The sequence below is a fragment of the Pelophylax lessonae genome, assembly GCF_965119305.1.
Source record: "Pelophylax lessonae genome assembly, chromosome: 9".
NCBI lineage: Eukaryota > Metazoa > Chordata > Amphibia > Anura > Ranidae > Pelophylax > Pelophylax lessonae.
This window is the reverse complement of record NC_138776.1, coordinates 48,465,093-48,488,451: the sequence shown is the minus strand read 5'-3', so window position 1 is coordinate 48,488,451 and position 23,359 is coordinate 48,465,093. Positions and strand designations below refer to the sequence as shown.

General features: G+C 44.9%; 1 protein-coding gene across 1 annotated transcript in view; it reads right to left on the bottom strand.

Annotated features, from left to right (window-relative positions):
- The window catches only part of ACSL5 (acyl-CoA synthetase long chain family member 5), a 103,349-nt gene extending 94,633 nt beyond the window's left edge, over nt 1-8,716 (bottom strand). The window contains exon 1 of the mRNA XM_082268373.1: nt 8,563-8,716. The gene's annotated coding sequence lies outside the window, so the exon portion shown is untranslated. The remainder of the gene's footprint in view (nt 1-8,562) is intronic.
- Between the last annotated feature and the right edge of the window lie 14,643 nt (nt 8,717-23,359).

Sequence of the window (23,359 nt, the reverse complement as noted above, 5' to 3'; positions counted from 1 at the left end):
ATGGTGTCAGTGGGAGGAATAATGCCCCATCTATGGTGTCAGTGGGAGGAATAGTGCCCCATCTATGGTGTCAGTGGGAGGAATAGTGCCCCATTTCTGGTTTCAAATTCAGTGGAAGGAATATTCCCCTATCATTGGTGTCAGTGGGAGGAATATCTCTGGTGTTGTTTCAAGATGCACAATAAGGAGGCACTTGAAGAAAGATGGGCTGCATGGTCGAGTCGCCAGAAGAAAGCCATTACTATGTAAATGCCACAAAGTATCCAATACTTACAATACGCCAAACAGCACAGAGACAAGCCTCAAACCTTCTGGCACAAAGACATTTGGAGTGATGAGACCAAAATTGAGCTTTTTGGCCACAACCATAAATGCTACATTTGGAGAGGAGTCAACAAGGCCAATGATGAGAAGTACACCATTCCTACTGTGAAACACGGAGGTGAATTGCTGATGTTTTGGGGATGTGTGAGCTACAAAGGCACAGGAAATTTGGTCAGAATTGATGGTAAGATGAATGCAGTATGTTATCAAAAAATATTGGACGAAAATTTGCATTCATCAGCCCGGAAGCTGCGCATGGGACGTACTTGGACATTCCAACATGACAATGATCCTAAACACAAGGCCAAGTCGACTTGTCATTGGCTACAGCGGAATAAAGTGAAGGTTATGGAGTGGCCATCTCAGTCTCCTGACCTCAATATCATTGAGCCATTCTGGGGAGATCTCAAACGTGCCGTTCATGCAAGACAGCCCAAGAATTTACAGGGACTTTATGCCAGGAAGAATGGGCAGCTTTACTATCGGAGAAGATAAAGAGCCTCATCCACAAATACCACAAAATACTTCAAGCTGTCATTGATGTTAAGGGGGGCAATACACGGTATTAAGAACTGGGGTATGTAAACTTTTGATCAGGGTCATTTGGGTAGTTTCTGTTGTCATTAATATATAAAAAGAGTAAACACAGTTGATTGATATTAAATGTCTTTAGCCAAACACTAACCATGAGTGAAAGATAAGTTTTTGTGTTATCATTCATATTCTCTGAAAAATGGCCCAGAAATCATAAATTCTGCCAGGGTATGTAAACTTATGAGCACAAATGTAAATGAATTAGCTTCTCCTTCGTTTTTTTTTTCTTCTGGGTCACACATGTGCAGTACCAACAGTTTAATTTTTAACGGGAGAGAAACACATCAACCTTTCAACCCTTCAATTTATCATCCATTTCCAAACTGTTCCTTAAATTTTTTGTCTCAAAAAGTCACAACTGATTTTCAATCTGCACCCATTAACTTGACAAAAAATCCACCAGCAGTAACTGCCAACACTACCCACCAGCATTACCCGCCAGCAGTAACCACACCAGCAGTAACCGCCAGCAGTACCCACCAGCATTACCCGCCAGCAGTAACCACACCAGCAGTAACCGCCAGCAGTACCCACCAGCATTACCCGCCAGCAGTAACCACACCAGCAGTAACCGCCAGCAGTACCCACCAGCATTACCCATCAGCATTACCCGCCAGCAGTAACCACACCAGCAGTAACCGCCAGCAGTACCCACCAGCATTACCCATCAGCATTACCCGCCAGCAGTAACCACACCAGCAGTAACCGCCAGCAGTCTACAAAATAAGTAGAAAAGGTATGTGCATTAGCGTGTGTAAATTATTGTAATATGTTTTTTAATAACTAGTTGTGTTTTGTCATAATATGTCATGTCCTTGTTCATAAGGACATGACATTTTCTGGCTGCCTAAGTCACATGTGCTAGGGGTGCAACTGTCCCCCATCACATAACTGTAAATATCCCAGCATGTGCAGTGTTTCTGACTCCTCCCACTATCACCACTTCAAATCACTGAAGTGGTCATGGTGGTTAGAGTGTTCCTTTAATATCTCTCAGAAGAAGTAAACTTCTGTATACTGATTCCATTTCATTTGATCATCCTTTAGTTGTGTTAAATTAGTGAAATGGGGGGGGGGGCGCGCGGCGGCACAGGAAGGATGCAGTGGCGCGGGGAGGGGGGGGAGGCGGCAATCGCGGAGTACCACCTCCTTGAAACAAGTCTGCCACCTCCCTGAAATACGTTTTTGCAGGTTGGGATGCCTGGTTACTGACCAGGTCACCAGGTGAAAACGGAGGGGAAAAGGCCTAAAAAGGAAAATGAATGCAGCCACCACATCGAATAATTGGAAAGATGTAATATATTACATTTTTGGTTTTGGGTTGAATACCGCATTTAACTGACCATACATTATACAATCAGACTGCACAAGCTCCTTTAGATCTACCATTAACTTTGTATTACAAGAGCCTACCTGATTGGATACAAATTGAACTGATTGTTTAGATGTGTCCTCATTTAACATCTTGGTACATGTAATGGAGATTGTATGGATATTGCAGATTGTATAGTCTATGGCCAGTTTAAGGCTCCATGAGTTAAGACATATGCATGTGTAATATGTATACAGTGGTGATTGAAAGTTTGGGCACCCCAGGTTAAAATTTGCATTAATGTGTCTAAAGAAGCCAAGGAAAGATGGAAAAATCTCCAAAAGGCATCAAATTACAGATTGGACATTCTTATATGTCAACAAAAGTTAGATTTTATTTCCATCATTGACACTTTCAAAATGACAGAAAACAAAAAAATGGCGTCTGCAAAAGTTTGGGCACCCTGCAGAATTTATAGCATGCACTGCCCCCTTTGTAAGGCTGAGACCTGCCAGTGTCATGGATTGTTCTCAATCATCGTCTGGGAAGACCAGGTGATGTCAGTCTCAAAGGTTTTAAATGCTCAGACTCATCTGACCTTGCCCCAACAATCAGCACCATTGGATCTTCTAAGCAGTTGTCTAGAAAACTGAAAATAGTTGACGCTCACAAAGCTGGAGAAGGCTATAAGAATTTAGCAAAGCATTTTCAGATGTCAATATCCTCTGTTCGGAATGTAATTAAGAAATGGCAGTCATCAGGAACAGTGGAAGTTAAAGCAAGATCTGGAAGACCAAGAAAAATATCAGACAGAACAGCTCGCAGGATTGTGAGAAAAACAATTCAAAACCCATGTTTGACTGCAGGATCCCTCCAGAAAGATGTGGCAGACACTGGAGTTGTGGTACACTATTCCACTATAAAGAGATACTTGTACAAATATGGTCTTCATGGAAGAGTCATCAGAAGAAAACCTCTTCTACGTCCTCACCACAAAAATCAGCGTTTGAACTTTGCAAATGAACATATAGACAAGCCTGATGTATTTTGGAAACAAGTTCTGTGGACCGATGATGTTAAAATTGAACTTTTTGGCCGGAATGAGCAAAGGAACGTTTGGAGAAGAAGGGCCACAGAATTTAATGAAAAGAACCTCTGTCCAACTGTTAAGCATGGGGGTGGATCAATCATGCTTTGGGGTTGTATTGCAGCCAGTGGCACAGGGTACATCTCACGAGTAAAAGGAAAAATGGATTCAATAAAATTTCAGCACATTTTGGATGGTAACTTGATGCCATCTGTGAAAAAGCTGAAGTTAAAGAGAGCATGGCTTCTACAAATGGATAATGATCCTAAACACACCTCGAAATCCACGGGGGATTACATCAAGAGGCGTAAACTGAAGATTTTGCCATGGCCTTCACAATCTCCTGACCTCAACATAATTGAAAATCTATGGATAGACCTTAAAAGAGCAGTGCGTGACAGACAGCCCAGAAATCTCAAAGAACTGGAAGACTTTTGTAAGGAAGAATGGGCAAAGATACCTCAAAGAAGAATTGAAAGACTCTTGGCTGGCTACAAAAAGCGTTTACAAGCTGTGATACTTGCCAAAAGTACAAGACATTAACTCAGCAGGGTGCCCAAACTTTTGCAGACCCCATGTTTTTGTTTTCTGTTATTTTTAAAGTGTAAACGATGGAAATAAAATCGAACTTTTGTTGACATATAAGAATGTCTAATCTGTAATTTGATGCCTTTTGGAGATTTTTCCATCTTTCCTTGGCATCTTTATGCACATTAATAAAAATTTTTACCTGGGGTGTCCAAACTTTTGATCCCCACTGTATATATATATATATATATATATATATATACACATGCATGTGTGTTTGAGCTTTGGGGTACATACCCTAATGCAATAGGCTGCGCACACCTATGGGAAGAAAGGGGATTTGAATGCATTTGAACGCGGCATCGTTGTTGGTGCCAGACGGGCTGTCTGAGTGTTTCAGAAAATGTTGATCTACTGGGATTTTCACACACAACCAGGGAATGGTCCAAAAAAGAGAAAATATCCAGTGAGCGGCAGTTGTGTGCAGGAAAATGCGTTATTCATGTCAGAGGTCATCGGAGAATGGGCAGAATGGTTCTAGGTGACAGAAAGACAACTCAAATAACCACTCGTTACAACCAAGGTATGCAGAATACTATCTCTGAACGCACCACACATCGAACCTTGAACAGATGGGCTACACCTTGTAGAATCTAAGCCATGAAGAATGAAGGCAGTTCTGAGGGCAAAAGGGGTCCAACCTGGTACAAGCAAGGTGTACCTAATAAAGTGTCCGGTGAGTGTATATGACTGTTGTGGATACAGTGGATAGAGTGTAAGCTTCTCTGGTGCAGAGACTGATATGTTCTCTGTACAGCACTACAGAACATGTCAGAGCTACATAAATGTATAATAATACTATTAATATGAACGGTTTGTAACTGCGGTGGGATATTGAAGTGTAAGCTCTTCTGGTGCAGAAACTGATGTGACTGGTACAGTGTTCTCTGTACAGCACTGCAGTATATGTCAGAGCTATATACACATATAATAAGAATAGTGTGTGACTGTGGGGGGAGATTAGAGTGTAAGCTCCTCTGGTGCAGAGGCTTATGTAATTGACCCTGTTCTCTGTACAGCACTGTGGAATAAGTCAGAGCTACAGTATATACATCTATAATAATGATAGTGATAGTGTGTGACTGTTGTGGGGAAATTAGATTGTAAGCTTCTCTGGTGCTGGGATTGATATGAATGACTCAATGATCTATGTATAGCACTGCAGAACATAGTCAGAGCCAGGGTCGGTGCTAGACTATTTTGCGCCCTAGGCAAGACCAGCTACTTGCACCCCCCCCCCCCAAAAAAAACTGTACATATTGCCCCCCCCTCCTGCACATAATGCCCCCCCCTTTAACCATACACTCCCCTTCCTATACACACTGCCCCCCTTTAATGCTACACCCCTTCCTACACACACTGCCCTACTTTAATGCTACACCCCCTTCCTACACACACTGCCCTACTTTAATGCTACAACCCCTTCCTACACACACTGCCCTACTTTAATGCTACACCTACTTCCTATACACACTGCCCTCCTTTAATGCTACACCCCCTTTAACCCTACACCCCTCTTCCTATACAGACTGCCCCCCTTTAAGCCTACACTCCCCTTCCTGTACACACTGCACCTCTCTCTAGAGGTGATATTCACCGGGGATGAGGAGGTGACAGGAGAGGAATATGGCACTGGCCATGGCTGCGTCCTAAGTGGCAGTGCGCCCTAGGCGGCTGCCTAGTTCGCCTAGTGGTAGCACTGGCCCTGGTCAGAGCTTTATACATGTATAATAATAATCATAATAATAATTATTATGATTATTATTATTATTATTATTATATCAATAGTGTGTAACTGTGGTGGGATATTAGAGTGTAAGCTCTTCTGGTGCAGAAACTGATGTGACTATCTCAGTGTTCTGTGTACAGCACTGCAGTATATGTCAGAGCTATATCAATGTATAATATTTAATATCAGTGTGTGACTGTTATGGATACATTAATATTATTATATTACAGGATTTATATAGTGCCAACAGTTTGCGCAGCGCTGTACAATATGAGGGCATAAAGTACAGTTACAATACAATTCAATACAGGACGAATCAGCGAGCCCTGCGAGTGTAAGCTCTTCTGGTGAGGAGACCATGAAATGGCTCGGTGTTCTCTGTACAGCACTATGGAATAAGTCAGAGCTATATAAATGTATAATAATAATAATAGTGTGTGAATGTGATGGGACATTAGAGCGTAAGCTTCTCTGGAACAGAGACTGTAAGCTCTTCTGGTGAGGAGACTGATGTGAATGGCTCAGTGTTCACTGTACAGCACTGCAGTATATGTCAGAGCTAAATTAATGTATAATAATAATAATAATAATAGTGTGTGACTGTAATGGGACATTAGAGTGTAAGCTTCTCTGGAAAAGAGACTGATGTGACTGGTACAATGTTTCTCATACAACACTACAAAATATGTCAGAGCTATAAAAATGTATAATAATAATAGTGTGTGACTGTTGTGGGGAAATTAGATTGTAAGCTTCTCTGGTGCAGCGACTGATATGAATTGCTCAGTGATTCATGTATATCACTGCAGAACATTGTCAGAGCTTTATACATGTATAATAATAATAATAATATCAACAGTGTCTAACTGTGGCGGGATATTGGAGTGTAAGCTCTTCTGGTGCAGAAACTGATGTGAATGGCTCAGTGTTCTCTGTACAGCACTGCAGTATATGTCAGAGCTATATCAATGTATTATAATAATAATAATAGTGTGTGATTGTGGCGAGACATTAGAGTGTAAGCTCCTCTGGTGCAGAGACTTTGACTGGCTCAGAGTTCTCTGTACAGCACTGCAGTATATGTCAGAGCTATATCAATGTATAATAATAATATTAGTGTGTGACTGTTATGGATACATTAATATTATTATATTACAGGATTTATATAGTGCCAACAGTTTGTGCAGCGCTGTACAATACGAGGGCAGACAGCACAGTTACAATACAATTCAATACAGGAGGAATCAGAGGGCCCTACTTGTTAGAGCTTACAAGCTAAATATAGAGTGTAAGCTCTTCTGGTGAGGAGACTGATGTGAATGGCTCAGTGTTCTCTGTACAGCGCTGTAGAATATGTCATAGCTATAAAAATGTATAATAATAGTGTGTGACTGGTATGGATACATTATTATTAATATAATGCAGGATTTATATAGTGCCAACAGTTTGTACAGCGCTGTACAACATGAGGGCAGACAGTACAGTTACAATACAATTCAATACAGGAGGAATCAGAGGGCCCTGCTCGTTAGAGCTTACAATCTAAAATTAGAGTGTAAGCTCTTCTGGTGAGGAGACTGATGTGAATGGCTCAGTGTTCTCTGTACAGCACTATGGAATATGTTAGAGCTATATAAATGTATAATAATAATAATAATAATAATAATAATAATAATAATAGTGTGTGACTGTGGGGGGGCATTAGAGCGTAAGCTTCTCTGGTGCAGAGACTGATGTGACTGGAACAATGTTTCTTATACAACACTACAGAATATGTCATAGCGATATAAATGTATAATAATAATAGTGTGTGACTGTTGTGGGGAAATTTGATTGTAAGCTTCTCTGGTGCAGCGATTGATATGAATGGCTCAGTGATCTATGTATAGCACTGCAGAACATTGTCAGAGCTTTATACATGTATAATAATAATAATAATAATAATAATAATATCAACAGTGTGTAACTGTGGCGGGATATTAGAGTGTAAGCTCTTCTGGTGCAGAAACTGATGTGAGTAGCTCAGTGTTCTGTGTACAGCACTGCAGTATATGTCATAGCTATAAAAATGTATAAGAATAATAGTGTGTGACTGGTATCGATACATTATTATTATTATAATGCAGGATTTATATAGTGCCAACAGTTTGCACAGCGCTGTACAACATCAAGGGGAATACAGTACAGTTACAATACAATTCAATACAGGAGGAATCAGAGGGCCCTGCTCCTTAGAGCTTACAATCTAAAATTAGAGTGTAAGCTCTTCTGGTGAGGAGTCTGGTGTGAATGCCTCAGTGTTCTCTGTTCAGCACTATGGAATATGCCATAGCTATAAAAATGTATAATAATAATAGTGTGTGACTGGTATGGATTTATTATTATTATTACAATACAGGATTTATATAGTGCCAACAGTTTGTACAGCGCTGTACAATATGAGGGCAGACAATACAGTTACAATACAATTCAGAGGGCCCTGCTCATTAGAGCTTACAATCTAAAATTAGAGTGTAAGCTCTTCTGGTGAGGAGACTGGTGTGAATGGTTTAGTGTTCTCTGTACAGCGCTGTGGAATATGTCATAGCTATAAAAAATGTATAATAATAATAATAGTGTGTGACTGTAATGGGACATTAGAGTGTAAGCTTCTCTGGAACAGAGACTGATGTGACTGGAACAATGTTTCTTATACAACACTACAGAATATGTCAGAGCTATATAAATGTATAATAAGAATAGTGTGTGACTGTGGTGGGACATTAGAGTGTAAGCTCCTCTGGTGCAGAGACTGATGTGACTGGCTCAGTGTTCTCTGTACAGCACTTCAGTATATGTTAGAATTATATGGAATAAGATATAGAAGATATGGAAGAACACACACAAAAGTTATTAGTATTTTCTCTTCGGGAGTGCGGGACCACCTACCTCTCTGTCTTGTATCTAGTTGTCACCTGTCATTCAGGAACCTGAGGAACCGGGTTATATCCTCGATAAGTCCAAACGAGGGACTGTACTACGACCGTCCCAGGGACGGCTGTGATAAAGGCCTGGCATTGCACTTAGAGCCTAATCTTTGGACCTTGGCTGCAATAGGGTACAAAGGTTTGGAATCCTTGTGTCTGAGTTCTGGTGACAGGCTGTACATGAAAGGAAATTCTCAGCTGAAACCAAGAGCCTTGCACAATCTTTAGTTGGCTTAAAAATGGCAAGAAGTTAAAAAGTTTCAACATCCAGCCAGATTGCATGCTCGGATTATGGGTCCAGTATGGATTTTGGACACATTTTTATTTTTTTTGCATGGAGATCCCTCTGGAAGGGAACCCCATTTCTTTCATTTTTTTTCCACCAAAGATTCATGGGGGGTCTGCTATGTATTTTGGGAGGGGGGCACTTTGAAATTTCTCTTTTTCATTTTGGCCATAGGATGTGCTACAGCAAAAGTGACATTTACAAAGAAAACTAATTATACTGTATATTTTAAATTGCTGGAAAATTAAATTTCAGTGCCTGCTTCTTAAAAAAAAAAAAAAAAGAAGAAGTCACAGTTTTTTCTTTGTTCACTACTTCAATACTGGGCACTTTCACCCCCTTCCTGCCCAGGCCAATTTTCAGCTTTTAGCGCTGTTGCATTTTGAATGACAATTCAAAAACTGTACCTACACCAAATTTATGTCATTTTCTCCCCACAAATAGAGCTTTCTTTTGGTGGTATTTGATCACCGCAAGGTTTTTTCTTTTTTGCTAATAAATAAAAAAAAGACCGAAAAGTTTGAAAAAAAAAAAAAGTTTTTTTGTTTAGGTTATACAATTTTGTAAATAAATAGTTTTTTTCCTGCACTGATGAGCACTGATGAGGCTGCACTGACAGGCACTAATGAGGAGGCACGGATGGGGTGGCACTGATATGCAGCACTGATAGGCGGCACTGATGGGCACTGATAGGTAGCACTGATATGCAGCATTGGTGGGCACTGATATGCGGCACTGCTGGGCACTGATAGGCAGCATTGATGGGCACTGATAGGCGGCACTGCTGGGCACTGATAGGCAGCATTGATGGGCACTGATAGGTGGCACTGATGGGCACTGATAGACAGCACTGATGGGCACTAATGGGCACTGATAGGTGGCACTGGTGGGCACTGATGGGCACTGATAGGCGGCACTGATCTGCACTGACGGGTGGCACTGATGGGCACTAATGGACACTGATAGGCGGCACTGGTAGGCAATGATGGGCACTGGTGGGCAGCACTGATGGGGAGTGCACTGGCAGGCAGCACTGATGGGGAGGGCACTGGTGGGCTCTGTGATCATTCCAGGGAGAAGAACGGTCAGCTGTGTTTACAACAGCCGACCGTACTTTTCTCTCAGCAGGGAACGATCACGGGTGTCAGGCGGCAATCTGAGCCGCCTGACCCATGCATCGGCTTCCCCGCTTACCCCCTAGCCTCCTGAGAGTAAGCGATGTACAGCTACAGTGATTTTGCCCAGTAGCGTCTGCCTGCCGCCGCCGTTAAAAGAGAAGTTTGGGAATAGCAAAAAAAAAAAAGGCTACTCATCTAGATGGCTGCCGCATTGATCCAAGCTGCAGCTGTCCCCCACCGCCTGTAAGACCGAGCGATCATAGCCTGCTAATTGCACAGTTCTCGGTCTTAAGTCTGCAGGGGGCCAATGACTGTCAGTCCCCACTCTCTGCTCTGCCCATCCAGCGCTTGCTGGAGCACTGGGCTGTGGAGGGGGCGGGAGCAGCTGGCTCAGGTGATCAGCGGCTTGCTCATACTTGCCAACTGTCCCTTTTCTCCAGGGACAGTCCCTGCAAATAGGAGCCTGTCCCAGGTAATTTATATTGTCCCTTGAAGTGCCTGTTAATCAGGCTGCCCATAAATGTTACACAGAAGTAGTGCAGCTGAATAGGAGAAATATTCCATCTCTGCTGCTGTGGCCTTAAGTTTGAAATTCCCTTTTTAATTTCCGGTAATTCTCTCTATATTGAGTAGATTCTATAATCTGATGATAAATAGGCGAGATTAATTATGCCGAGTGGGCGGAGCTTCGGGGAAGTGGGTGTGGTAATTGATAGCTGTGCTGCAAAGTGTCCCTGGAAATTTTTTTTAAATGTTGGCAACTATGCTTGCTGAGAGGCTGCTTCAGCTGCTGGTCCAGACTTCTGGGTGGATCCCGACCATATGGGTGGATCTTTCCCCCAGCCTAGACTGCTAGACTGGCTCTGTGACGCGCTTTAACCTGCTGTTGGCGGAACCTGGGTCACAGAGGTATGGCCGCTGTTATCTCAGCACTTTAATGACCACCCTTTGAACCCACCGGAGATTTTCTCCTGTCCCTGTGGCTGTTCCCCTTGCCACCACTCATAGGAGTGTTTGAAAAAGCAGCCTTATCTTTGTTTTCGGCTCTCCACCAGGACAAATTTGTCTTGAGGCCTAAAGCCTCCTCTCTCCACAGGAAATGTATAGCCAAAAAAATTTGACCATACTTCTCCTTTAAGAAAATAACCGGTCCTATCTAAATGGAATCCATTAAAACATTTTTTTTTTTGCATTCGCACATGTTTCCCAGGACCGTTCCCACCCCCACGCTATTTTATTGACATCCCCAAAGGCCCTTTCACACGGGCTTTCCGATCAGGTCCATCTGTCAGTTTTTTAGGCAGACCTGATTGGATCCTCCCCCCTCCCCCCTATGGAGCGGCGGATGTCAGTGGTGAAATGTACGCTGGCACCCGCTGCTATCCGATTCGGTCCTGTCCGTGAAATCCAGATGGATGGAAACCCTATTTTTCCATCCGTCTGGAGGATCAGATCGGATGAAAATGGACAGGCGGTCCGTTTTCATCCGATCTCCCTTAGAGGCGAGCCGGGATCTGACCAGGGGCGTAACTACAGGGGCTGCAGGAGTTGCAATTGCAACCGGGCCCCATGCTCCAGGGGGCCTGTGCAGCTCCCCTGTACACCTGGATAGGAGGGGCGGCGGGGGCAGCATGTAGAGAAATCACTGTCCTCCTTTTTCCTCCTGTAGCTGCAGGAGGAAAATGCAGGAGATTGGTTCCTCTGTATGCTGCCCCCGCCATTCCTCCGATCCATCTCACTTGTGTTCTGTTGTCTCTGGGCCTCTGTGTGCTCCCTTGCCCCCCCCCCCACTGTGCTACCCCCCTCCCTACTGTGCTCCCTCCCCTCTCCTGCTGGCTGCTGCAGGGGGGATGTGTCACAATAGAGAACCATGAAGGGGTCGGTAAATATGTAATTTACCAGCTCCTTCCATTTCTGAATGGACAGAGTCATAGTCAGTGACATTGTAAAAAAGTAAAATAAAATGATAAAAAATAATACAAATTAAAATACCAAAAAATAAAAACTACTGACACCAGTGGGTGAACTTCCATGATCGCAAAGGTCACACTTGCAACTGGGCCAGGGCCGGATTAAGAGCATCATGGGCTTGGTGCTGAGGATTTTGAAGGGCCTTAAGGGCCGTGCCTTGGCATGCACCCAGAGGAGGAAGGGTGCAGCCATGCTTGCCTAATTCAACATGGGATGCTGTCTCTGAAGCCCATAAACACATCCATGCATCGGCAACTGTCCCTCCTTGTCCGGCCTTCGTGCTGTGTGGGGAGGTTCTGAGGGAGCTGCCTGGGGAAGCGAGCATAGAAGCCAGACTTCTGTGTTTACAAGTGACAGAAGAGCGGTAACAGTGAATATGGCCAACCCGGGGCCTATATAAAGGTAGGGGCCTGGAGCTGCAGCTCCAATAGCCCCTACGTTAATCTGGCCCTGAACTGGGCCCTGGCATTCCACCACCGTGGGGAGGCCCCAAGATGGCAGGAATGGGGCCCACTGCAGAACTTGTGAAAGGGTCCCTCAACAAGAATAAAGGGCCCCAGGATCAGTGGGAAGAGCCCCAGGCTTGAAGGGAAGGGCCCCGGCCAGGTTTCTTGCACCAGGACCCTGAAGGTTCTAGTTACGCCTCTGGATCTGACAGGTAAGCAGAGACGAAGCTGTCATCCGCCTGCTCAGCGGGGATCGGCAGATCGATCCCGGCTGAGAAGAACAGAGTCCGCCGGGCGGAAAGCCCGTGTGAAAGGGGCCTTAGTCCAGAAAATAGGAATTTGTAATTTGACAGTTTGTCAGTACCCGAACGTTTTGAAAGTTTGCAGAACAGCACTTCAACCAAACCCAGGGCAGCTTGGCTCATCCCTGCTTGTACATACTGTAACTGGGATCAATACTGGTTTTTCTCTTCATTGGCTTGTGGTTTTTACTATTATGTGCCCACTCAATATATTGTACAAGTGCATTAGGGATGACTAGCTTACTTTAAAAAAAAAAAAATGAACATTTTTACTAAATGAGACCAAATAGATTGGTGGAAAGTGCAGTGATTCATAGTAGCCAATCAGCAGAAACGTGATGTTTGATTGATTGTTTTGGCAGACTGCACATCCTCGCTCTTTGCACTCCACTAATGTTGCAACACATACCACTAAGACTAGTTAAGGTTGTAACCGGCATATCTGAAGCTCTCGGTGTCTTTAGGTGATCGGGGAGGGGAAAGGTCAATGACAAACCAAGAATAGATAAGTAAATATGAAACAGTCCAATATCCAGAGATCGTGACAACTGTCACCCTGGAGGATTAAAGTCATAGAATGGAAATGAACACAGCGGCACAACAGGTGTAAAGACTCAGAAACTCAGGGAAAAGACGGTGGTAGCTCCTCATAATGGGCACAGCAGGTGTGCAGACCCAAAAACTAAGCACAGACATGGTGGAAATGCTCATAATGGGCCCGGTAGGTTTGCAGACCTGGGAACTCAGAGAAGGGATGGTGAGAACCCCTCATAATGAGCACAGGTGGTGGGGGGTCTGGGAACACAGTGTAGGGATGGTGGGAACCCCTCATAATAGGCAAAGCAAGTGTGCAGACCCAGAAACTAAGCACAGAGATGGTGGAAGCCTCTCATAATGGGCTGAACAGGTTTGAGGACCCACAAATTCAGTTCAAGGATGGTGGGGACCCCTCATAATGGGCACAGCAGATGTACAGACCTGGGAACTCAACACAGGGATGGTGGGAACTCCTCATAATGGGTACAGCAGGTGTACAGACCTGGGAACTCAACACAGGGATGGTGGGAACCCCTCATAATGGGCACAGCAGGTTTGCAAACCTGGGAACTGAAAGCACCAATGGCGCTGGTGCATTGGGGACGCGGGGCGCTGCCCCCCCCATCCAATGCGTCCGGCCCCTTAATCTACATGCGGGGCGCCAGATGCATGGAGTTCAATGGGGTTTGTTTTTTTCGGAATCACCTGATTAGAGGCTCTAATAGGCTTCAGAAAAGGGTGGACCCAAGGCGCAGAGCACTGCGCCCTAGCCCACCCATTTGTGTGACAATAGCAAATGAAAATTCGCTATTGTCACACGGATCCTCCTCCTGGCCAATCAGGAAGCGGGTCCGAGACCCGCTTCCCGATTGGCTGAAAGGCGAACCCATGCCATTAGCCGAGGAGGAGGCGGGAGGACTCGAGCAGACACGGGGGGCTGAGAAGAAGCCGCAGCTGCAGGTAAGTGCACTGACTGGTCTCTCTGCATTGAAGGGGGCACGGCACGCTGGTCACTCTGAATTGAAAGGGTAACGCTGGTCACTCTGCATTGAAAGGGGGCACGCTGGTCACTCTGCATTGAAAGGGGGCACGATGGTCACTCTGCACTGAAAGGGGGCATGATGGTCACTCTGCATTGAAATGGGGCACGATGGTCACTCTGCATTGAAGGGGGCACGATGGTCACTCTGCATTGAAGGGGGCACGCTATACATTGATTACTGAAGGCCCCTTTTACACTTTTGTGACCTCAAAGTCACGCAATTTTTTACACCGTTTTTTGCCGCAAAGCACAGGTAATGGCTATGCCTTAAAAATAATATAATCTGCCTTGGTAGCAGATATTACCAAGCCTTGATTAGGGGCTTTTAACTCTATCCACTCCAATTTCAAAAATGCATTTGAAATGCATATCAACGGGCACCAATAATGCATGTTGACGCACAAAGGAAACACATGATGATACACGACAAAGCACCTTCTATATAAAATGCACGCACATGCATGAATCTAAATGGACCCTTATTCTGAATGGCAACCCAACAAACTAAGGCAACGCAGCTGCATTGCGGTCCAATTGAAGTGGTTACATTTGATTTTTGACACATTAGGGTGCAATGGTAGTCCAATACCTTCAATGGTCTGCCTTAAAAAAGATTTCGGGCCAGTGCTACTTTGGCCATACTTCTCTTCTGGATCCCAGGAGTGCAGAATCCAAAGCCTTCTGTCAGCTGACATCACAGAGTCGGCCCACTCTCTGGAAAAACCTGGCCAATAATGTCGGGATCCACCTATATGCTTGACCGGCCGCTGGCTCAGCCTTTCAGGTCACCACCCCTGACCCCTCCACAGCTCCAGTGAGCGCTGGAGGAACAGAGCAGAGAACGGTTACTAATAGCCACCACTCTCTGCTCAGAGAAGAAAGAGAACTGACTGATCAACAGTCATGTAATCGCTCAGTTCTCAGACTTAGAGTCGATATGCAGAGGAGGGAAAGCTAATACTTGAGGTTAAAGGAAGTCTATGGTCACAGCATACACTTTCATTTTATAACCTCGGCATTGTAATAACAATACAAACAATAGTTATATTTGACAACCCAATATAAGATTTCTTGAGAAATCTTCTTTCATATGAGTGCTGGAGGAGAGCGGTGGCTGTCAGTAACCATACTCTGCTCTGTCCCTCCAGCGCTCACTGGAGCCCCAGGCAGTGGAGGGGGCAGGAGTGGCAAATGTATTATTGGAAAGAAAAAAGTTGACCTCAAGCTAACTTCTAAATATATGTCAGTACAAGAATCACTGCTTACAAGGTACCATGGGATATATAGTCCTTAGAAATGAAGGAGAAGCTCTAAAGCATGCAGGAAATCCAGGAAGCTGTGGAAAGAGACGGCCTGCCCGCATGGGTGCTCAACCTGTGGCTCTCCAGCTGTTGTGGAACTACAAGTCCCAGTATGCTTCTGCTTTGGGAGGCATGCTAGTTTAACCTCTTCCCGACCGATCGCCGCAGTTGTACTGCGGCAGGGCGGCCCTCCTATACGAACCGACGTAGGTATACGTCGGTCGCGCCTGGAGCTAGGGGGCGAGTGCGGCACTCGGCAGTGGGGACTCCAATGTATGGGGCAGGCGGCTCCAATTGCCGCCTGCCACCTGCGATCGCTCCCCACTGAGAGAGAAGGACGGTCAGCTGTTGTAAACACAGCTGACCGTTCTTCTCCCTGCAATGATCACAGAGCTCATGTGATCCTTCTATATAGGAACACAGGTCTCTATGATCATTTCACAAGCCACGCCCCCATACAGTTAGAAACACGCCCCTAGGTACACATTTAACCCCTTGATCACTTACTGTGTTAGCCCCTTCCCTATCAGTGTCATTTTACATTAACAGTGCATATGTATAGCACTGATTACTGTAGTAATGTCACTGGTACCCCCAAAAGTGTAAAAAATGTCAGTTAGGGGTCCGATCTGTCTGCCGCAATGTCGCAGTCCCGCAAAAAAAAAATCGCAGATCGCCGCCATTACTCGTTAAAAAAAAAACAACAAAAATGACAAAAATCTTTCCCTTAGTTAGTAAACGCAATAACTTTTGCGCAAACCAATCAAATACGCTTTTTGCTAATTTTTTTGTTTATAGCGCATGATCAAAAAATCACACAGGTGATCAAATACCACCAAAAGAAAGCTCTGTTTGTGTGAAAAAAAGGACGTCAATTTCATTTCGGTACAGCATTGCACGACTGCGCAATTGTCCGTTAAAGTTAAGCAGTGCCGAATCGCAAAATAGGCCCTGGTCAGGAAGGGGGTAAAATCTTCTAGGGCTTAAGTGGTTAATAGGATTTATGTTAGGGGCCGAGGCACAGACCGACTGAACGGCAGCAGTGGGGAGGAGTCAGCTAAATGGATCGGGCACGGGCTGCTTAGAGTTTGGAACCATTTGGTGATAAGCTGCGGTTGTATGGAAGGAGCTTTATCTGATCATTGCGGCAATTACTATAAAAAGGTTTAAAGGGCGCTCTAATGGATTGATTTTCCGACAGCGTCATGTGACCCAATCACAGGAAAAAAATTTTATCAGCCAGAAAAAAATGAAGAAAGGAAATGTAAGGATGACTAAATCATAACAAAAACATTTAACCAACCAAGTAGCTACTGTTTTTGTCAAGCTGGAATACATAGACATTATGTCAACTCACAAAAAATGTGTAATTCTGTTCAGTCAGTCTAGAGATTCACACACTTCTTCACAATGCACAGACAGAGGAGGGACACCACTAATAATAATAATATATAAATACCTCCATGTGCAGAAAATGTATACTGTTTAGTCTAAACAAATACAGTATCTCACAAAAGTGAGTACACCCCTCACATTTTTGTAAACATTTTATTATATCTTTTCATGTGACAACACTGAAGAAATGACACTTTGCTACAATGTAAAGTAGTGAGTGTACAGCTTGTATAACAGTGTAAATTTGCTGTCCCCTCAAAATAACTCAACACACAGCCATTAATGTCTAAACCGCTGGCAACAAAAGTGAGTACACCCCTAAGTGAAAATGTCCAAATTGGGCCATCAACCATTTTCCCTCCCCGGTGTCATGTGACTCGTTAGTGTTACAAGGTCTCAGGTGTGAATGGGGAGCAGGTGTGTTAAATTTGGTGTTATTGCTCTCACTCTCATACTGGTCACTGGAAGTTCAACATGGCACTTCATGGCAAAGAACTCTCTGAGGATCTGAAAAAAAGAATTGTAGATAAAGATGGCCTAGGCCAGTGATGGCGAACCTGTGGCACGTGTGCCACAACTGGCACGCAGAGCCCTCTCTGTGGGCACGCCAGCTATATTGAGAAGCTGCCACCATAGCTGCATTGATGTGACAAGGGGAGAAGCGAGCGAGGGCTGTCGGTGTATTTCCCACCGCTCGCCCCCCTTCTGTTAAGCAGCACTGGACAGGGACAGAGCAGCGCTCGCAGAGATCGCCGCCCATTGTGATTCTTCCTGCCTCCCCATTGGCTGCAGCCAGGGACCAATGAGGAGCTTGACAAGTGCACCATGGGACATGTAGTCCCGGAAGACTATGGGTCCATTTTAATGTCCACCACTCGGAGAGAGAGTCATTGCTGCAAGGGAGAGAGACAGGGGCAGCACACGGTGAGCCATGGGACAGACAGGCTGCGAGGATACAGCCCCTGCAGTGCCATTTGCGGGTGTCGCAACAGAGAATGAGTAAACATCTGTTCGGAGCAAGCGTTGTTGCTGTGATTGGTGAGAGGCCAATTATCTGTGGCTGTTACTAATTGCAGTGTTGGCACTTTGAAAAAAATAAGTTGGTTTTGTGAAGCAATTTGGGCACTCGGGCTCAAAAGGTTCGCCATCACTGGCCGAGGCTATAGGAAGATTGCCAAGACCCTGAAACTGAGCTGCAGCACGGAGGTTTAACCACTTGCCGACCGCTCACGTTGCTGCTACTGCAGCAGAGCGGCCCAGCTGGGTCTTGCGACGTAGACCTACGTCACTAGATACCTACCTCTCTCGGCGGTGCGCGCGCGCCGGAGTCTGGCCAGGGGAGGAGCGGCAGTGATCACTGCCGCTCTTCCCCGATCATCGGGGAAAGGCTGAGGAAATCCGCCCGCTTGTGTAAACAAAGCAGGCGGATCTCTTCTGTGACAGGCAGGGACAGATCACAGGATTCAGCATAGCTGAACCTGCAATCTGTGTCTGTGTCACAGAACCCCCTCCCCCCACACACGTCAGTAAGCATGAGGCACACATTTAACCCCTTGATCACCAACAGTGTTAACTCCTTCCCTGCCAGTGTCATTATTACAGTAACAGTGCATATTTATAGCACTGATTACTGTAGTAATGTCACTGGTCCCCCCAAAAGTGTCAAAAATGTCAGTTAGGGGTTCGATCTGTCCGCTGCAATGTCGCAGTCCCGCAAAAAAAACGCAGATCGCCGCCATTACTACTTAAACAAAAATAAACAATAAAAATGACAAATCTTTCCCGTAGTTAGTAAACGCGATAACTTTTGCGCAAACTAATCAAAATACGCTTATTGTGATTTTTTTTTTTACCAAAAATATGTAGCAGAAAACAAATTGGCCTAAAATGTTAAAAAATTTTGATTTGTAAATTTTTGGGGGGGGGGGGGGGGGGGGAATGTTATATATCAGAATGTGAAAAATATTGTTTTTATTTTCAAAATTGTCGCTCTTTTTTTCAAAAATTAAAAACCACACAGGTGATCAAATTCCACCAAAAGAAAGCTCTATTTGTGGGGAAAAAAAGGACATAAATTTAATTTGGGTACAGAGTCGCACGACCGCGCAATTGTCCGTTAAGGTAACGCAGTGCCGAATCGCAAAATATGGCCTGGTCAGGAATGGGGTAAAATCTTCCAGTCTTAAAGTAGTTAAAAATACGCTCTTTGAGAATTTTTTTGTCAAAGACGTGTAGCTAAATACATTTTGGCCTAAATATATGACAAAAATTGAATATATTGGATATTTTTTAACTGTCAAAGTAGAAAATGTCAATTTTTCGCGAAATGTTTGCTTTTTCTTTTATTAATATTGCAAAAAATGAAAAGCGCAGAGCTGATCAAATAACACCAAAAGAAAGGTCTGTTTGTGGGAAAAAAAGGACATAAATTATGTTTGGGTACAGCGTTGCATGACCGCGCAAATGTCAGTTAAAGTCGCGCAGTGCCAAGTTGAAAAAAGTGGCCTGGACGTTAAGCAGGAAAATCCTCCGGTCTGAAAGTGGTTAATAGGACAGGTTCCACTCAGGATAACGACCCCAAACACACCTCCAAGACGACCATTGCCTTGCTAAAGAAGCTGAGGGTAAAGGTGATGGACTGGCCAAGCATGTCTCCAGACCTAAACCCTATTGAGCACCTGTGGGGAATCTTAAAACAGAAGATGGAGGTGTGCAAGGTCTCTAACATCCACTCCCTGATGTCATCATGGAGGGGTGGAAGAGAACTCCAGTGGCAACCTGTGAAGCTCTGGTGAACTCCATACCCAAGATGGTTAAGGCAGTGCTGGAAAATAAGGGTGGCCACACAAGATATTGATACTTTGGGCCCAATTTCGACATTTTGACTTAGGGGTGTACTCACTTTTGTTGCTAGCTGTTTAGACATTAACCACTTGCCAACTGCCTGCCGCAGTTATACCGTGGGTCGCGTGCATGGTGCTGAGGGGCGAGCGCGGGGTGCCGATATATGGGGCCGGCTGCCGCGATTGCCGCTGGCCACCAACAATCGCTCCCCGCTGAGAGGGAAGAACGGTCGGTTGTTGTAAACACAGCTGACCGTTCTTCTCTCTGAAATGATCATAGAGCCCCTGTGACCCTTCTATATAGGAACACAGGTCTCTATGGTCATTTCAAAAGCCCATCCCCCCCACAGTTAGTAAACACTCCCCAAGGCTCACATTTAACCCCTTGATCACCCACAGTGTTAACCCCTTCCCTGCCAGTGTCATTATTACAGTAACAGTGCATATAAATGAAACAAAAACTGTTTGTTTCATTTATTGAAAAAGAGTGTTGAGGAGGAAGGAAAGAAGGTAGGACAAGAAGGAAGAGAATGAAGGGAGGGAGGAAATGAGGAAAAAGGAAAGGATGGGAGGAAAGGTAGGAAGAAAGGGAGAAGAGGGAGAAGGAAGGAAGTGAGAAGAATATGGAGGACTGAGCTGTTTTTTTTTTAAGAGACAATTTGGGGGGGAGGGGGAATTAAGGAGAAAGACATAAGAATGCGGGGGGGGGGGGGGGGGAGAAAGGCTGGAGGTAAGGAAGATGGGTAGAGTACCCAATTGCATTACTTTACATTTCCCTGCATTGAACCCCATTAGCCATGTGTTTGCCCACTCCTCTATTTTATCAAGGCCACCCTGCAAAATTGCTATATCATGTGGTGAAGTTATTGTCCTGCTTAGCTTTGTATCATCAGCAAACACTGAGATTGAACTATTTATTCCATCCTCTATATCATTTATGAACAAGGTAACCACTTGCCGACCGCACTATAGCAAAATGACGGCTACACCGTGGTTGGTCAGTTCTGGGAGGGAGTCATATGATGTCCTAACGTGATCGTGCCTGCTGCGGTACAGGGGCGGCGCGCTCTGTAATCGCTGTGTCCTCAGGATTGGCATTCCTTTCCAAACTTTTATATTTTATTAAGAGACTTTATATGGTATAAAGCACCTATTGTGTTTAGAATTGATTTCACCATTTGTTGTTATATTACCTGTTGCTAGCGCTGTTTTAACTTAAATTTACACATTCCTTTCCTAACACTGTCACAGCGTGAGGAGAGAGCTGGTAACTGGCTAGTGTGAAAGGGGATATCTGCACTAATAATCAGGGCACTGATCAACAATGTCCTGATTATCAGTGCAGCCCCGACAGTGCTGTAAATCAGTGCCCATCAGTGCCGCCTATCAGTGCGTATCAGTCCTGCCTCAACAGTGCCTCCTCATCAGTTCAGCCTATCAGTGCCGCCTATCAGTGCGTATCAGTGCCGCCTCAACAGTGCCTCCTCATCAGTTCAGCCTATCAATGCCCATCAGTGCCGCCTATCAGTGCGTATCAGTGCCGCCTCAACAGTGCCTCCTCATCAGTTCAGCCTATCAGTGCCCATCAGTGCCGCCTATCAGTGCGTATCAGTGCCGCCTCAACAGTGCCTCCTCATCAGTTCAGCCTATCAGTGCCCATCAGTGCCGCCTATCAGTGCGTATCAGTGCCGCCTCAACAGTGCCTCCTCATCAGTTCAGCCTATCAGTGCCCATCAGTGCCGCCTATCAGTGCGTATCAGTGCTGCCTCAACAGTGCCTCCTCATCAGTTCAGCCTATCAGTGCCCATCAGTGCCGCCTATCAGTGCATATCAGTGCCGCCTCAACAGTGCCTCCTCATCAGTTCAGCCTATCAGTGCCCATCAGTGCCGCCTATCAGTGCGTATCAGTGCCGCCTCAACAGTGCCTCCTCATCAGTTCAGCCTATCAGTTCCCATCAGTGCAGCCTATCAGTGCCAATCAGTGCAGCTTAATCAGTGCACATCAGTGAAGGAGAAAACTTTCCTGTTTGCAAACTTTTATAACAGAAACTAAGAAAAACTTTTGTTTTTTAATCAACATTTTTGAGCTTTTTCTGTTTGTTTACCAAAAGATAAAAAACCCAGCGGTGATTAAGGCCCCTTTCACACATACAGTCCGTTCAGTTCATCAGTTCAGTCACGTCAAATGTATCAGTTTTTCATCCGTTTTTCATCAGTTTTTCATCCGTTTTTACATAGAGATGCATTGATGTCCGTTTTTCATCCGTCAACGGATGGATGAAAAACGGACAAACGGACAGCATGTGTGAAAGGGGCCTAAATACCACCAAAAGAAAGTTCTATTTGTGTGAAAATAAATGACAAAAATGTCATATGGGTACAGTGCTGCCCGTGCAATTATCATTAAAAGTGCGACAGCGCTGAAAGCTGAAAAGTGACCTGGGCAGGAAGGGGGTCAAAGTGCCCGGTATGCAAGTGGTTAAACAGGATTAGTCGAAGGACAGAACCCTGGGGTACCCCATTTATAACTCCAGACCATTCAGAAGATAGGTTATTTATCACCCAGCAGTGGTCAGACTGAGGCGGGCAGATCTTTTTCCATTCAGAGGAGGGCGCCATCAAACTGGGCATAAATCCTTACTCACCAACAAGGCCAGGTGGGGTAATTACAATTGTCTGTAATAAATAAAATGTATTTTTCCCTTTGGTGTGATGCCTAGCTGGTACACAGGGTAGCAGTAGGTGTGATATTTTAATTAGAAAAATGAAGACAAATTATTAGCATTTAAATGAATTCCCAGGTGCAGGCCAGGCATTCAGGACTTCCCGTGAACTGTACACAAGGTGGTGATGACTCTCTGGGGTGCCCCTGATTGTTTTTGTGCCAAAGTCTAATTACCTCCCAGGGATAATCAATGACAAGCTGAATCTGCCATCATTATTTCATGAGTCAAGTCCCTTAAAGCGGAACCACACTGCATCTGAACACCACAAACCAAAAACACTATGTAATTAATTTTAATTAATTAATTAATAAATTAATTAATTAACTCACCCATCCATCCATTCATGACTTTACTTTGCTGAGAAATCACCTAAACCACCCCCTCCCCCCAGCATTTCTCATCATGGCCATCTTAACCACTTTACGACTGCTCACAGTAATATTACTGCGGCAGAGTGGCTCGTTATCGTCTGACGACGTAGTACTACGTCGTCAGACACTCCCCCTTCTGGGCGGCGCTTGCGCGCCGCCGGAGGCTCGCTCCCGCTGTTTTCATTCACAGCGGGAGTCAGGCCAGGGGAGGAGCAGCGGCGATCGCCGCTGCTCTTACCCGATCGTCGGGGATCGAGTCTGGAGATCCGCCCGCTGTGTGTAAACACAGCGGGCGGATCTCCATAGTGACAGGGAGTGACAGATCGGACTGTTCAGCATAGCTGGACATCCGATCTGTCCATGACTCACACAGTCACCTCCCCCCCTACACGTCAGTAAGCACCAGGCATACATTAACCCC